This window comes from Pinus tabuliformis, chromosome 6, assembly GCF_031772625.1.
Source record: "Pinus tabuliformis cultivar Carrire ecotype Pingquan chromosome 6, CPIR1, whole genome shotgun sequence".
NCBI classification, from domain to species: Eukaryota; Viridiplantae; Streptophyta; class Pinopsida; order Pinales; family Pinaceae; genus Pinus; species Pinus tabuliformis.
In genome coordinates, this window is record NC_142292.1 from 1,564,053,035 (window position 1) to 1,564,061,202 (window position 8,168).

General features: G+C 40.2%; 1 pseudogene; it reads right to left on the minus strand.

Annotated features, from left to right (window-relative positions):
- Positions 1-1,792: 1,792 nt before the first annotated feature.
- LOC149264725 (pentatricopeptide repeat-containing protein At1g77405-like) lies at positions 1,793-2,765 on the minus strand (annotated as a pseudogene).
- Between the last annotated feature and the right edge of the window lie 5,403 nt (positions 2,766-8,168).

Below are 8,168 nucleotides of genomic sequence, written 5' to 3' on the forward strand. Positions count from 1 at the left end.
TTAAAGGCATCAAGACAATCTCCTACCTTGCCCCAAAAAGACCTCTGCAAAAACTGTGTCTCATCCCCGCACCCAAAATTGTCGTGCTTAGTTTTCCAACAAAACCCTAAAAATTTGAAATCAAACTTTCCCTATCAGTTTACTAGCCTAAAATCAGTGTTCTTTATTGGTCATCTCAGCCCTTTGAAGACCTTTTGCCGAGATAGACCCGGAGAGAGCCCTCTCCTGTCCCCGTAGGGCTAGCTACGAGGCTAAGTGGTTTGATGTTGCCTTGGATTTTGTATTTTTCAGCCTGAGGCCAAATTCAAGCGGGTGTAATGCCATACTTAATATTATCATGCAAATTTTATTAGTGTTTAAATTACCTGAAAATATTGACTTATAATTATCAAGAAATATTGGTACATACCTACATTAGTGAAACTGTAAATTTATTACTGATATAAATTTTATTATTGTTATTATTAAATCTCCAAAATGTCCTCTCAAATTTACTTGGGAGAAGACATGGTCCTCTCCAATTAATTACCAAATTATATATTCATATCTCATCCCCAAAATGTCCTCTCAAATTTACTTGGGAGAAGATAAGTCAAATGTAAGGATGAGGGGGTAGTTATGACATTAATGATAGGTGGTTGAGGTGGAGAAGAGAAGGGGGCATAAAAGGGGAAGGATGATGGGAAGAGAGGGGGATCCTTGGTCTTGGTTTTGGTTTTGGTTTTGTTTTGGAGGATTTTGTTTTGGAGGAGGGATGTGGAGAAAGAGGAGGGAGATCAAACTTGGATCTGGAGAGTGTTGGTAAACCTAGACACACTACATCTAGTTAGACTTGGGCTCGGAGGGATAGGGAACTTGTGGAGGTTCACTAGGCTAGGAAATACTTCCTAGTTGGCTGGGAGGCAAATCCAGTCGCGTAGTCAAGAGGAGCATGGAGCTTAGGAGCATCTCAACTAAGCTATTGGAACATGTATTATCAGTCATTTATTTTAGTTATGTAAATTATTACAAGTTATACATGTTGTAGATAAATTGTTACAAGTTATACATGTTGTAGATTAAATAAATTTATGTTCATGCTTATGATGTTTTATAAACCTGAAATTTTCCTTGTTATGAAAGTTAGCAAAATTTATTTGAATGAGTGTTGTAGTAGTTATAGAACCTATAGTTGGGTCTTCACATGTGGTATCAGAGCCTAGATTCAAAATATGGACCCAAAACCCACTAAACCCAAATTTTCGCTATAAGAGCTTGTAACCCTCATAATTACTTGTAATCCTAATATATATATATATATGACACTATATATATAACAATTTGTTTTTAGATTGAATATGAGATACAGAGGCCAAGCTATGTAAAGTCTTGTGATAGATATTGCGAAGGGAGCTGTTGGACTGGCAATATTGTACCGATGCTAGCTCGTTTCCACCCTCTTCCAAATAATTGGTTTCGTATCAACTGGAAAGGAAATTGGCATATAGATGCTTGCTTGGGTTGCTTGATGTTCCCCTTGGTGAACATGTTATCACAAATTAATCTAGATTTGTTTCCCTTTCCATCTCCCATTACAGCCTCCCATGGAGAGAAGTCAATAATGGATCGAGATCCAGTTGCCATGCTTCTTTATGCCATAGTTGTCTCAATTTGTGCACCTATATGGGAAGAGGTGATATTCCAGGGATTCATGTATAGACCATGCCCTTCACTCTTTTACATGTCTATCCCTAGCTTCAATTCCAAGCTCGATCTTCCTACATACCTCTGCTTCTGCTGGTAATCCATCTTTTCATGCTTTCCTAAGAGCATCAGTAACAAGCTTATATGTATAAGATCTTGGAAGAGAGTCCTTAACAACCATTTCCATCAATACCTTACTACCTTCTTCCAACCGTCCTCCTTCACATAATGCATGACCAATTGGTGTATAAGAACTGCAAGTGGGAGAGATGTTATTCTCCTCCATCTTATTCAACATCTCCACAGCTTTATCTACTTCATTCACAGTGCTATAATATCTGATGAAGGAATTATAAGTAACCTTGTTAGGAGCACAACCATCCTGATGCATCTGTCGGAAGATCTCCAGGGCCTTATCGATTTTGCAATTCTTACAAAGGCCATCAATCAAGCAATTGTAAGTAACAACGTCCGGCATAAAACCATGGTAACACATCTCTTTAAACAGTCGATTTGCTTCATGTAATCTCTTATTAACCGCCTTCCAACAACTTGTATGCATATTGTGTTTGCAATAATAGGTGATCATAATAGTATAGGTGAAAACATCCAGATCTAGAGCCCGACATTTTCATCTGATAAAATATAAATCTCGCTTTGCTAAAATTCCCCACCCTACAAAGAGCATTGATAATGGTATTGTAGGTGATTGAATCTGGTTTGCAATGGAATTGTTTCATTTGATAAAAGCAAGCCAATGCCTCCTTCACTAGACCTTCTTCACCCAGGAATTTTATGACATAGGTCACCGTTTTGGTTGTTACAAGACCACTTTATTTTCTTGCCATTTCATGGAGGAACCTCCATAACGTTTTCAGTAGGATTGCCCTCAGCAGAGTCCATGCCATCTCCTCGCAAGTGTTAGAGTAGGTATTGTCATCCCTCCATCAGAGATCAAATCCTCTTGTTGCATTTCATATTAGGTGTCTCACCCAGTCATTTGCATTCCATTAGGTGCATAGATCATCTGACAGTAGTGGCATTCCTCCAGTTTCCCTCATGTTATCTACCTACTGGCACATATTTGCTCATTAAAAAAAAACATATACAGTCTCCTTTTTATCCTGAAAATTGCAAAGATTGTCTTTAGGGTTTCATGGTTAGTTAGGTCTAGGGTTTCATTAGGGGTTCGTCACAAAATGTGTTAAATTGTCCAATAATTTCCAGCACGCCGTGAGGAGGGTTCAATATCAATAAATTGCATCATCAAGTGTTCGAAAATGTGTTTTTCCAAAAAATAGAGTTTTTAGCTTTTATTGTACAAAATCATGAAAATTTTGTTATCCTCATTGTAAATTCATTCATCTGCATCCTGGTTTCTTTCCTTAGCCCAGAAGCTCCAACACCTGCAAAAACAAGCAAGCTCAGGTCATTAAATTCATCACAAAGTGAAAAAAGCAGTGAAAAAGTCCAAAAATAGAGTTTAAAGATAAAGTCAAATCCAAAACATTATAAAAGTGGGTTTCATGAGCCAAAATTTCAAAAGCTCTTTGTTTATAAGCTATTCCTTCATGTGATAAGCTCATTTGCAAAAGAGAAGCAAGATAGAGCAAATTTGGTGAGCAAGTGAGAAATTGGGTGAAAATCTTTGTAAGATTACCGGTGCAACGCACTGGGCAGGAGGCGCGGCGCATACAGCCGGCGTGGCGCACTGGGCCTTAGCACTCAGTTCATTTTAACACGGGCGCGGCGCATTGGTGGGGCGCAACACATTGGGCGTGCTGCGCGGCGCATACAGCCAGGAAGCCCGAAAATTACCAAATTCACTCCAAAATCGCCCAAAACGCATCGATACAAGTAGGTTGAACTTCATTCATGGTTTTTCATCCAAGATTAATGGTTGTTGATGGTGTGTGTTTCATGGTGCTTGTGTAAAACAATCAAACCCTACCTTTTAAAATACCTCAAAGAAACTTGCTGCTAGGGTTTCAAATCATTGTTTTGTCACCAAGTTCACTCCCTCATCTCATTTGTCCTTTGATTTCATCATTCCCTAAGTTCCCCTACCCCCCTAAGTTCATTAATTCTCTATCCCAAATTCCCTTTCCCAAATTTCCAAATGTAAACCCCAAACCCTAATCCTATACAAAAACTCCCATAATATCCCATATTTCCTTAACTAAGTCTATCCCAACAGTCCCAAATTTCCCACTAGTTTTCCCCTCTCCTAACAGTCCCTTGTTTCACTATTTTCCCTTGGTGGCAGAGATCAAGCACATCACCAAAAACAGTCCACCACAGTTTGACACATCAGCACCTATTTCTCCAAGCCAATTTGTCTATCAGTAGTTATGGCATCTGATCCTTCATATGATTATGAAGAAGAGACCCAAAGTGACTCACCCATAGAGGGACATGCACCCAAGAGGCCTCATAGAGGTGGCAGACATATCAGAGAAGAACCTACCACTCTTGCCGAGTTGCAGGCCTGCCCTCTTGCCATCTTTTGTTTCCAGCATCAGTCATGTTATGAATTTTGCGAGAAGGTTGCTAATATTCAGTTTTATCATGAGTTGGCCTGCTTATTTGTGTTGCATTTACATGGTGATAAAGCCACTCTTGCTGGTGTTACTTTCACATTAACACCAAAAACCATTTCATTGGCAACCGATATACCAAGCATTGGAGAACCATGGAATAAGAGGTAGAAGATTGACCGGCAACACTATGAACCATACATCAAACCTGGTTTTTTGAGGTAGCTCAAGAGAGTGTTTCCTTTTCGGTTCCTCAAGGATGAGTATGCTCCTTTAATGAAACTCACCATGAAGTATTTCACCTGCGAGGGTCGGTTCTCCCGCTTGTATGCTTATCACATCAGGCTGCTGATGCATTTTACTCGGGTGCAGATGATGAACATCCCCTATTTCATATGCCGAAACTTAGAAAGGATGGCCACTCTTGTGCAGCACAAGACCCCTCAGCAGTAGTTTAACAGTCTTTATCATTTTGCTCTCATCAAAATTGTGGTTGTTCATCAGCTTGGTTTACAAGGCATCACTTGGGATGACTTCATCTCTCGTGAGTTTTTCAGAGCTTCACAGGGAGCTTCAGAGGTTGGGCATGAGATAGGTGGAGCTTCTTATCAGCATGGGGGCCATGAGACCGCTAGTATGCTAGTGTTCATCTCTTATCAGAGAGGCACTAGACGGTTGTTTGCAGCAGCGAAGTGAGTGTTATCTCCACCCGGGGTGGAAGGGGCCTTGCTTCCTCCATCAGCACAGTAGGTTCAAGACTGAGGCAAGAGGCCTCTATAGGAGGAAGGACCATCAGGTGAGCGAGAGACTGATTTCATCCTCATTGAGGGTGATGATACTGACATGGGCCCACAGAGTGCAAACCTTAGAGAGATCATCAAGGAGCAGCAGGCGAACATGGATGCCTTGTCCACCAAATTGGATAGATTCCAATGGACTATACAGTACCTAGAGCAGAGGAACAAGCAGCTTGAGGATCAGCAGGTGGTGATGGAGTTACAGAACATTCGGCAAAACCGCCAAAGTGCCCGAAGGAGGAGGGTGGAGTTCACTTCCTTGGAGCAAGAGATCAATGCCGATAGGGAGTCATGGCTTGAAAGAGTCAATATCCACTTGGAGAGGAAGTTGGAGAAGGCAATAAATGAGAAGAATATGCTTAGAAACTTGTCATATCATTACTTGTCCCAAAACTTGGTGTGCCAAGCAAGAATCAGGAATTTGAAAGCAAAGCTAAAGAGAGCATCAAAGAGGCAAAAAGAGGATGAAGGACTTCAAATCTTGGCTGAGGCTTCCTTGGCCCATCACAGCACTTGATAGAGAAGACTCAGCCCAAATTTCAAGAAATTTGGAGCAATTTTTGCATTTTTGTAAATTTTTGGCACAAAAAACAGAGTTTTCCTCCCTATGTGCCGCGCCACGTGGCGCTCGCTTTTGCTAGAGGGCCTTAAATCAAAAAAACTTTGCATTTCTGGATTTTTCATGAAAGTTTATGCTTGCCTACCTATGGCCAAGAAATTTGGGCAGGTTTTGAGCCCTCAAAAGGTCAAAAAACACTCAAAAAATGACCTCACTGCCCCTATTTTGACACACAGGAAGCAATGTTGGGAGAATGGACTTTTGGAGGGGAAAATGGAGGCCAAATTGAAACATTCTACTTGGGTTGGAAAGTAGACAGGCAGACCTTTCCAGAAAGCACACGTGGAGCTCATTTGAACATTGAGAAGGCCTCCAAAAGTGGGTCCAAACAGGCACTACGCATAGAGAATCAGGCGCGGCGCATAGAGGAAAAATTGCCAGTTTGACCAAGTTTTGCTCTGTTTTTCACCTAGCTTCGCCTAGTTTGACTTTTTCACTTTCCTAATGGAAAATTTATGATGTAATTTGATAAACATTGATGGATTATGATGTAAATATGTTGGATTTTCATTTGTAGAGGTAGATTCATCAGTTTAGAGGTTGTTTGAAACTGAATGAATCAGTTCCCTTGTTTTTAGAGGCATGTTGTTATCTTGCCTAGTTTCTAGTTCTCAGTTTAGAATTAGTTGGATCAGCTCCTAGACTTATGAGCTTGACCCCTAAAGGCAAGGATGAGCTATGTTTGTCTATATTATGTTATATTTCAGTCATTAGCATGGTTGGACTCTTGAGAAAGCCTTGGGCTTCATTGTACATCCACTTTCAGCATTTTGGCTAAGGAATTGAGACCAGGATTTGCAGCACTCTTTGGGATTCATGTGGCAATTTGTATTGGTACAATGCTTCCATTTGTAATTGTGAAATTTGTTTATGTATGCCATCATCTATCTTATTTCTTTTGAACTAAACAAACAAGAGTGTAAGTAGAATTCATTGAAAGTGCAATGCTCTACTTGAAGTTTTCTTTAGTTCTTTGATGTTTTCAGCTGTTTGGGGAGGATTCTTGATTGCCCTTACCCTCTTCAACACCTCACCTATCTTTTCCCTCCATCTCACTAAAATTTAAGTGCTAAAACGATTGCCTACCTTTCCCCATCGAGATCTCTGCAGAGCTGAGCCTCAATCCCCGCACCCCAAAATCTGCCTTTCCCTTGATTCCAACTAAACCCCCAAAAAATCACATCAAATCCTTGTACTTCATACCTAGCCTAAAATCAATTTTTATTTCAGTCATCTCAAGCCCCATCGATTATCTTTTGCTAAGATTGACCTGGAGAGAGCCCTCTCCTGTCCTCGTAGGGCTAGCTACGAGGATGAGCGTGGTTTGATGTTGGCCCTGGATCCTACCTTTTCAGCCTGAGGTAAATCTAGGCTCTAAAATAATGGCGACCATACTGGGGAAGAAAGGTTTATTTGTTTGTAAGTGTTCTTTGTTTTATAAACTACAGACGGAGCCTGAAGTTAGCCAGGTAGCCTTTGAAAATATTTTGCTTTGCATTAGCGCAAGTAGATAAACACTACTTCAGTCAATCTCCGGTCTATTCTTATAAACGAAACATCTGAATTGCAAATTTCCCCAGTACATGAATCAAGTTAGATCTTATTGTTGATGGTGGACAGTAGTCAGACACAGGAAGGCTGAAATCATTCACCTGGTGACTCCAATGTCGAAGAATCCCAAGGTTCCAAATTTTTATGGCGACTCTACTCTTCAAGAACCAGTAGCCTGAAGGATTTCTTGGTCAATTCATTGTTATCAAAATGGTTTCGCTGGATCGAAGGTATGCTCCCATGAGCCGAGATCACATTCCAGGTTTTCCAAATAAAATTCCAAAGGTAAATTGGCAAAGGAATTTGCGTTCATTTAAAGATGATAATAGGAAGGATGTTGCTTTACATCTGGTTAGATTTCACATACATATTCACAAGTTGAAGGTTGATTTTCCTGAAGATTGCTTGATGAAGATATTCATGGCCACTCTAGAAGGTGAAGCCCGATCTTGGTATGAAAGTTTGCCGCCTGCTTGTATTTACTGTTTAAAGGATTTTCATGCCATGTTCTTTGAAAGGTATAAAGAATCTTATCCATCATTAAATTTGGTTCAGAACTGTTGCAAACATGTTCATAGTTTTATTGAAAATCTTGAAAAAGTTTATGAAGATGATGACTTCATGGATGATGAGATCATGGAGGCCCTGTATGAAAATCCATTTCAGCAGCATAAAAAGAGCTTAGAAGATACTCATCAAGATGCTCAAGAAACTTTGCAGCAGGATCAAGATCTTCACACAATGGAAAATGATGAAAGAGAAGGTTTTATTTCAGATCTGTCCATAGAAGAAGACAACATGCAGGAAAGTCAAGTTTCAATCTTAGAATGTGATAAAGTCAAGTCGGTTATTTCAGATCTAGATTCAGATCGTGATGATCAAGAGTACCTTGGTCTGAATTCCATTAAGGAGAGCTCTGCTGTTGAGATCATCTGGAAAGAAGAAGATAGAGTTATTGACCCAAGTGTTCTCATTTCGTTA